The 8,931-nt window shown below is 47.6% G+C and overlaps 1 pseudogene across 1 annotated transcript; it reads left to right on the top strand.

Moving 5' to 3' along the window:
- The first annotated feature begins 7,375 nt into the window (after positions 1-7,375).
- On the top strand, positions 7,376-8,376 carry LOC311149924 (annotated as a pseudogene). The gene is made up of 2 exons: positions 7,376-7,441; positions 8,278-8,376. The product of its transcript is annotated as an uncharacterized misc_RNA (transcript).
- Positions 8,377-8,931: the final 555 nt, after the last annotated feature.

The raw sequence follows: 8,931 nt of genomic DNA, 5'->3' as shown, positions 1-8,931 counted from the left end.
TGGCGGTGGGGTTATAGTATGGGCAGGCATAAGCTACGCACAATGAACACAATTGCATTTTATCTATGGCAATTTGAATGCACAGAGATACCGTGACGAGATCCTGAGGCCCATTGTCGTGCCATTCATCTGCCACCATCACCTCATGTTTCAGCATGATAATGCATGACCCCATGTTGCAAGGATCTGTACACAACTCCTGGAAGCTGAAAATGTCCCAGTTCTTCCATGGCCTGCATACTCACCAGACATGTCACCCATTGAGAATGTTTGGGATGCTCTGGATCGACGTGTATGACAGCGCTCTTTACATGACATAGACTGACCAGGTGAATCCAGGTGAAAGCTATGATCCCTTATTGATGTCACTTGTTAAATCCTCTTCAATCAGTGTAGATGAAGGGGAGGAGACAGGTTAAAGAAGGATTTTTAAAGGGATACTTCACCAGAGTCAGATTAACTCTTGGATACCATTATTATGTCTCTGTGTCCAGTATGAAGGAAGTTAGAGGTAGTTTTGTAAACCAACGCTAACTAGCATTAGCGCAAAGCAGATACGCATAGACCTCCAGTCATTGCGCTAACGCTAGTTAGCTAGCGCTAGTTAGCAACTTCCTTCAAACTGCACGCAGAGACATAAAAATGGTATCCACGAGTTCATCTGACTCTGGGGAAGTACATAGATAAAGGGCTTCATTGTCAAAATCCCGAAGTATCCCTTTAAGCCTTGAGACAATTGAGACATGGATTGTGTATGTGTGCCATTCAGAGGGTGAATGGGCAAGACAAAATATTTAAGTGGCTTTGAACAGAGTATGGTAGTAGGTGCCAGGCGCACCGTTTTGAGTGTGTCAAGAACTGCAGTGCTGCTGGGTTTCATACTCAACATTTTCCTGTGTGTTTCAAGAATGGACCATCACCCAAAGGACATCCAGCCAATTTGACACAACTGAGGGAAGCATTGGAGTTAACATGGGCCAGCATCTCTGTTGAACACTTTTGACACCTTGTAGAGTCCATGCCCCGATGAATTGAGGCTGTTCTGAGGGCAAAAGGGGGTGCAACTCAATAAAGGTGTTCCTAATGTTTTGTATACTCAGTTTTGTATACACAGCATAAGGTACATCGTAGGTGAAAAACATGATGTTTGTACATTATAATAGTACGACAATTTAAAGTACAGTATGCTGCCAATCTCCAGCTGGTTAGTGATTTTGTGTAATTAACACATACAGTTTACACCGGTTTCATAATTTACATTGTTTTTTCTAATGAGGGCCACAGAGCCTTGAACAGCATCATCAATCAGGCCTCAAGTATTTATTTTTCAGCCATCGGTTCAATTAGTGTATCCATACCGGTTTTTAATATATGCACATATAGGAATCTGTGTAAACCAGATTTCTAATTCAGATTAATAACTGTCCTCTCATTCTAATCCACAGAGACATTTTCAAAGAGAATCATCGGAGGCCAGAAGGTCCAGCCATACGCTCACAAGTACCAGGCGTAACAGGGACCACTACCGTGGAGCCACACTCATCCGGTCCAAGTAGGTGGTGTCGGCTGCCCACTGCTGGAAACCGTGAGTACTGACTACAATAATGGGAGAGTGATGGATAACAGTGTACAGTACACAATAGAATATATGGGTGGATTCATTTTAGCTCAAACGGGTTTTGGACAATTCTATTGGTCCTAAAGTGAAATGAATGTGTTTTGTTTTTCTATCACTACAGCTGCAGGACTTTCAACAACGACATCATGCTCATCAAGGGAAGATACTTTTCTTAACATTCCACCACCATGAGGTAGAGACGTGCTGTGTTTCAATACCCACACAGGCATACCACTTACAATGAAGCTTGGGCAAGTGGTATGCTAGTGTAAATATCGAAACCTATCGATGGTGTTACTGTGTTTGTACCTTATATTTCAGTTAGTCTACTCACAGCACAACTTCAGATACTGCTGCAGCCTAGACACTAAACCATAACTTCACCCCGCCCCTGTTGATCCCTGCTCTCTGATTGGTCAGCATCTGATTGTGGGCCTCCTGATTGGTCAGTAGCATCTGATTGTGTGCCTTTGCTGTGGTTGTGTGTGTCCTAGCTCAGTGAGCGAGCCCAGCTCAATGCCTACGTTCAGCCTGCCGTACTGCCAGAGGACAACACCCCTGCTCTCCAAGGGTACGCTCATCACCTCATCCTTGAACGCTGGCTATGTCCCTTCCGTCTTCAAGAGAGCGAGAGTTGCACCCCTTCTCAAAAAACCAACACTCGATCCCTCTGATGTCAACAACTACAGACCAGTATCCCTTCTTTCTTTTCTCTCCAAAAGTCTTGAGCGTGCCGTCTTTAGCCAACTCTCTTGCTATCTCTCTCAGAATAACCTTCTTGATCCAAACCAGTCAGGTTTCAAGACTGGTCATTCAACTGAGACTGCTCTTCTCTGTGTCACAGAGGCTCTCCGCACTGCTAAAGCTAACTCTCTCTCCTATGCTCTTGTCCTTCTAGACCTGTCTGCTGCCTTTGATACTGTGAACCATCAGATCCTCCTCTCCACCCTCTCCGAGCTGGGCATCTCCGGCGCGGCTCACTCTTGGATTGCGTCCTACCTGACCGGTCGCTCCTACCAAGTGGCTTGGCGAGATACTGTCTCCGCACCATGTGCTCTCACCACTGGTGTCCCCCAGGGCTCAGTTCTAGGCCCTCTCCTATTCTTGCTATACACCAAGTCACTTGGCTCTGTCATATCCTCGCATGGCCTCTCCTATCATTGCTACGCAGACGACACACAACTAATCTTCTCCTTTCCCCCTTCTGATAACCAGGTGGCGAATCGCATCGCTGCATGTCTGGCAGACATATCAGTGTGGATGACGGATCACCACCTCAAGCTGAACCTTGGCAAGACGGAGCTGCTCTTCCTCCCGGGGAAGGACTGCCCGTTCCATGATCTCGCCATCACGGTTGACAACTCCGTTGTGTCCTCCTCCCAGAGTGCGAAGAGCCTTGGCGTGACCCTGGACAACACCCTGTCGTTCTCCGCTAACATCAAGGCGGTGACCCGATCCTGTAGGTTCATGCTCTACAACATTCGGAGAGTACGACCCTGCCTTACACAGGAAGCGGCACAGGTCCTAATCCAGGCACTTGTCATCTCCCGTCTGGATTACTGCAACTCGCTGTTGGCTGGGCTCCCTGCCTGTGCCATTAAACCCCTACAACTCATCCAGAATGCCGCAGCCCGTCTGGTGTTCAACCTTCCCAAGTTCTCTCACGTCACCCCGCTCCTCCGCACACTCCACTGGCTTCCAGTTGAAGCTCGCATCTGCTACAAGACCATGGTGCTTGCCTACGGAGCTGTGAGGGGAACGGCACCTCTGTACCTTCAGGCTCTGATCAGTCCCTACACCCAAACGAGGGCATTGCGTTCATCCACCTCTGGCCTGCTGGCCCCCCTACCTCTGCGGAAGCACAGTTCCCGCTCAGCCCAGTCAAACTGTTCGCTGCTCTGGCACCCCAATGATGGAACAAGCTCCCTCACGACGCCAGGACAGCGGAGTCACTCACCACCTTCCGGAGACACTTGAAACCCCACCTCTTTAAGGAATACCTGGGATAGGATAAAGTAATCCTTCTACCCCCCCTTACCCCACCCCACCCACCCCCCAAAAAAAAACTTTAAAAAAAATTAAAAAAAACTTTGTAAAGTCGTTATCCCACTGGCTATAAGGTGAATGCACCAATTTGTAAGTCGCTCTGGATAAGAGCGTCTGCTAAATGACGTAAATGTAAATGTACACCACCTGTACAGTGAGCGGCTGGGGCATCACCTGTTTCTACAGCTACTACCTGTCCCCTGTGCTGCAGATATGCAGACCTTACTGCCACTGCTACTACTATTATTTTTTGAAACGGAGGTATCACCTGTTTCTACAGCTACTACCTGTCCCCTGTGCTGCAGATATGCAGACCTTACTGCCACTGCTACTACTATTATTTTTTTCAAACAAAGTCAACACAGCAGCCATTGCTAGCTAGCCAACACTACCAGCTGGCTGTACTGTAGTAGCTAAATACAATATCTTTGTGCTAGCTAGCCAACGTTTAATCATTGCTGCGTTATGAAAGAACTAGACACGGACACGAATTATCTGTTTAGTGTGTTCACACACTATTGGTAGTTTGTTGTAACCAAGTATTGGTGCTAAACTGTGTGTTATTGGATGCTAGCATGCTAGTTAGCTATGGCGTCATAGTTAGCTAGCTGAATAAAGTAAGTTGAGTCTATTCATTGAAACATTGAACCGCTGTAGTTTACAACAATTCTAATTTCTAAAGTGGAAGTTGGGAGAGTTTTATTCGGGTGGTTCAGTGAAACAATTATAGTTTCTGAGGTGGAAGTTGGGAGAGTTATATTTTTTTGGTGAGGGAGGCCTGCTCTCTCCTTTCCCAGATGTTTAGTTCATTTCATTCCGATCTCCTCTGCATTATTGTAGCCATCTGCTGCAGCCTGTCAACTATGCCTCTGCCTATCCCTGTTCTCTCCTCTCCGCACAGGCTACACAAACGCCTCACACCGCGTGGCTGCTGCCTCTCTAACCTGGTGGTCCCTGCACGCACCACACACCTGGAGTTCCAGGTCTCAGGCAGCCTCTGGAACTGCCGTTCTGCCGCCAACAAGGCTGACTTCATCCCAGCCTATGCTACCCTCCAGTCCCTCGACTTCCTGGCGCTGACGGAAACATGGATTACCACTGAAAATACTGCTACTCTTACTGCTCTCTCCTCGTCTGACCATGTGTTCTCGCATACCCCGAGAGCATCTGGTCAGAGGGGTGGTGGCACAGGAATCCTCATCTCTCCCAAGTGGTCATTCTCAATTTTTCCCCTAACCCATCTGTCTATCTCCTCATTTGAGTTCCACGCTGTCACAGTCACTAGCCCATTTAAATTCCACGCTGTCACAGCCACTAGCCCATCTGAAATTAGCCCACCCAACTACCTCATCCCTATATTGTTATTTATTTTGCTCTTTTGCACCCCAGTATCTCTATTTGCACATAATCTCTTGCACATCTAGCATTCCAGTGTTAATACTATTGTAATTATTCTGCACTATACCCTATTTATTGCCTTACCTCCATAACTTGCTACATTTGCACACACTGTATATATATTTTCTGTTGTATTTCTGACTTTATGTTTTTTACCCCATATGTAACTCTGTGTTGTTTTTATTGCACTACTTTGCTTTATCTTGGCCAGGTCGCAGTTGTAAATGAGAACCTGTTCTCAACTGGCTTACCTGGTTAAATAAAGGTGAAATAAAATAAAAATAAAATAAATTTAAGCTTAATATCCTTGTCATCTATCGCCCTCCAGGTTCCCTTGGAGAGTTCATCAATGAGCTTGACGCCTTGATAAGTTCCTTTCCTGAGGATGGCTCACCCTTCACAGTTTTGGGGGATTTCAACCTCCCTACGTCTACATTTGACTCATTTCTCTCTGCCTCCTTCTTTCCACTCCTCTCCTCTTTTGACCTCACCCTCTCACCGTCCCCCCCTACTCACAAGGCAAGCAATACGCTTGACTTCATCTTTACTAGATGTTGCTCTTCTACTAATCTCACTGCAACTCCCCTCCATGTCTCCGACCACTACTTTGTATCCTTTTCTCTCTCGCTCTCCTCCAACACTACTCACTCTGCCCCTACACAGATGGTAACGCGCCGCCGCAACCTTCGCTCTCTCTCTCCCACTACTCTCTCCTATTCCATCCTATCATCTCTTCCCTCTGCTCAATCCTTCTCCCTCCAATCTCCTGACTCTGCCTCCTCAACCCTCCTCTCCTCCCTTTCTGCATCCTTTGACTCCCTGTGTCCCCTATCCTCCCGGCCGGCTCGGTCCTCCCCTCCAGCTCCGTGGCTTGATGACTCATTGCGAGCTCACAGAACAGAGCTCCGGGCAGCGGAGCGGAAATGGAAGAAAACTAAACTCCCTGCCGACCTGGCATCTTTTCACTCCCTCCTCTCTACATTTTCTTCATCTGTTTCTGCTGCTAAGGCCACTTTCTACCACTCTAAATTCCAAGCATCTGCCTCTAACCCTAGGAAGCTCTTTGCCACATTCTCCTCACTGCTGAATCCTCCCTCTCCGAGCTGGGCATCTCCGGCGCGGCTCACTCCTGGATTGCGTCCTACCTGACCGGTCGCTCCTACCAAGTGGCGTGGCGAGAAGCTGTCTCCGCACCACGTGCTCTCACCACTGGTGTCCCCCAGGGCTCAGTTCTAGGCCCTCTCCTTTTCTCCCTATACACCAAGTCACTTGGCTCTGTCATATCCTCACATGGCCTCTCCTATCATTGCTACGCTGACGATACACAACTAATCTTCTCCTTTCCCCCTTCTGATAACCAGGTGGCGAATCGCATCTCTGCATGTCTGGCCGACATATCAGTATGGATGACGGATCACCACCTCAAGCTGAACCCTGGCAAGACGGAGCTGCTCTTCCTCCCGGGGAAGGACTGCCCGTTCCATGATCTCGCCATCACGGTTGACAACTCCGTTGTGTCCTCCTCCCAGAGTGCGAAGAGCCTTGGCGTGACCCTGGACAACACCCTGTCGTTCTCCGCTAACATCAAGGCGGTGACCCGATCCTGTAGGTTCATGCTCTACAACATTCGGAGAGTACGACCCTGCCTTACACAGGAAGCGGCACAGGTCCTAATCCAGGCACTTGTCATCTCCCGTCTGGATTACTGCAACTCGCTGTTGGCTGGGCTCCCTGCCTGTGCCATTAAACCCCTACAACTCATCCAGAATGCCGCAGCCCGTCTGGTGTTCAACCTTCCTAAGTTCTCTCACGTCACCCCCCTCCTCCGCACACTCCACTGGCTTCCAGTTGAAGCTCGCATCCGTTACAAGACCATGGTGCTTGCCTATGGAGCAGTGAGGGGAACGGCACCTCCGTACCTTCAGGCTCTGATCAGTCCCTACACCCAAACGAGGGCATTGCGTTCATCCACCTCTGGCCTGCTGGCTCCTCTTCCTCTGCGGAAGCATAGTTCCCGCTCAGCCCAGTCAAAACTGTTCGCTGCTCTGGCACCCCAATGGTGGAACAAGCTCCCTCACGACGCCAGGACAGCGGAGTCACTCACCACCTTCCGGAGACATTTGAAACCCCACCTCTTTAAGGAATACCTGGGATAGGATAAAGTAATCCTTCTACCCCCCCCCCCCCCCCAAAAAAAAAATTTAAAATAAAAAAACAAACTTTGTAAAGTGGTTATCCCACTGGCTATAAGGTGAATGCACCAATTTGTAAGTCGCTCTGGATAAGAGCGTCTGCTAAATGACGTAAATGTAAATGTACACCACCTGTACAGTGAGCGGCTGGGGCATCACCTGTTTCTACAGCTACTACCTGTCCCCTGTGCTGCAGATATGCAGACCTTACTGCCACTGCTACTACTATTATTACCACTACTACCACTACCACTACCACTACCACTACCACTACTACTACTACTACTACTACTACTACTACTACTGGAGGATCACAGACAACATGATGTGTGCTGGGACTCGCTTTGGTGACATGGACTCCTGTCAGGTAAAGCCTAATCTCGGCACCCAGAACCAAATCTTTAACATTTGTCACAAGAGCCTAGGTATAGACTGGTGTGAATAATAGGGTGTGGCCCTTAAAAACTGGGCCAGAGCCAATGGGGATATTTACAGTTTGGATTAGGGAAATGTTTGTGTTCAGATAGGGGACATCAGCTACTGGTCCCCAGATCATAGGACATGTGGTAACTTAACATCAAATTGGCCAGATAAGAGAGGTGTGTTCACACTTTGTAATAATAATAATATTAATTTACTAAATTTAATTTATTAAATGTATTCATAATAGACATCTCAAAGCGCTTCATAAGCAAAAAAGAAAGAAAGAAACAAGCAATATACTGTATCATGGCCCCGTGTAGCTCAGTTGGTAGAGCATGGCGTTTGCAACGCCAGGGTTGTGGGTTCGATTCCCACGGGGGGCCAGTATGAAAAATGTATGCACTCACTAACTGTAAGTCGCTCTGGATAAGAGCGTCTGCTAAATGACTAAAATGTCAAACCAATAGAGGCCAAGTCAGTTCATGGCTCGAGTTTGAGGGGAGGGAGCTGGTCAGAAGTTACAAAGAGTTACTTTGTAGCCCTAACAAAAGGACCAGAGCTTTTGTTCATTATTGTGTCTTTTGTGTTATTGTTCTACAGGGCGACTCGGGCGGACCCCTTATCTGCAATGGAAACTTGGAAGGCATCGTCTCATAGGGAATCAGCCGTAGGGAATCAGCCGTAGGGAATCAGCCGTAGGGAATCAGCCGTAGGGAATCAGCCATGCCAACCCTTACTCCCAGAAGTCTACACTAAAGTGAGAAACGATGTCAGATGGATCGACTGGATCCTCAACAATGACAACCCCACCAACTGAATCAAGACAAATGTCCCAGAAAGGTAGCTCAAACAGGGGAGAGAAGGGTTCCTAAATTAATTATATTGCACCCCTGCTGCTTATCACAGTTTGAAACCATATGAACAAGAGCAGTGGCTGTGGCTCTGAGCAAAGTCATGTCTTTAGAGAGTTGGGCCATTGAGGTTTCTGCATTATGTGCATTTACATGACGCTACAACATTCTATGGCAGCCATGTTAGCACCCCATTAATATTACATGGGGAATATTGAAATATTGCTGTGTAAATGAATGTCTAAAAGTTGGTCCAACTCTCTAAATACATGGCTCTGGCTCTGAGTGGAGGGCAAACACAGAAGCAATAGTATGGGATAGCACAAAGATGCCATGTAATTCTGTGTGGAACAGCCACATGCCAAATCACAACTCCCTCAATTTCTCATTAACATCTCATTAA

Source organism: Coregonus lavaretus, assembly GCF_964263955.1.
Source record: "Coregonus lavaretus genome assembly, chromosome: 22".
NCBI lineage: Eukaryota > Metazoa > Chordata > Actinopteri > Salmoniformes > Salmonidae > Coregonus > Coregonus lavaretus.
This window is presented reverse-complemented; position numbering and strand designations above follow the sequence as displayed.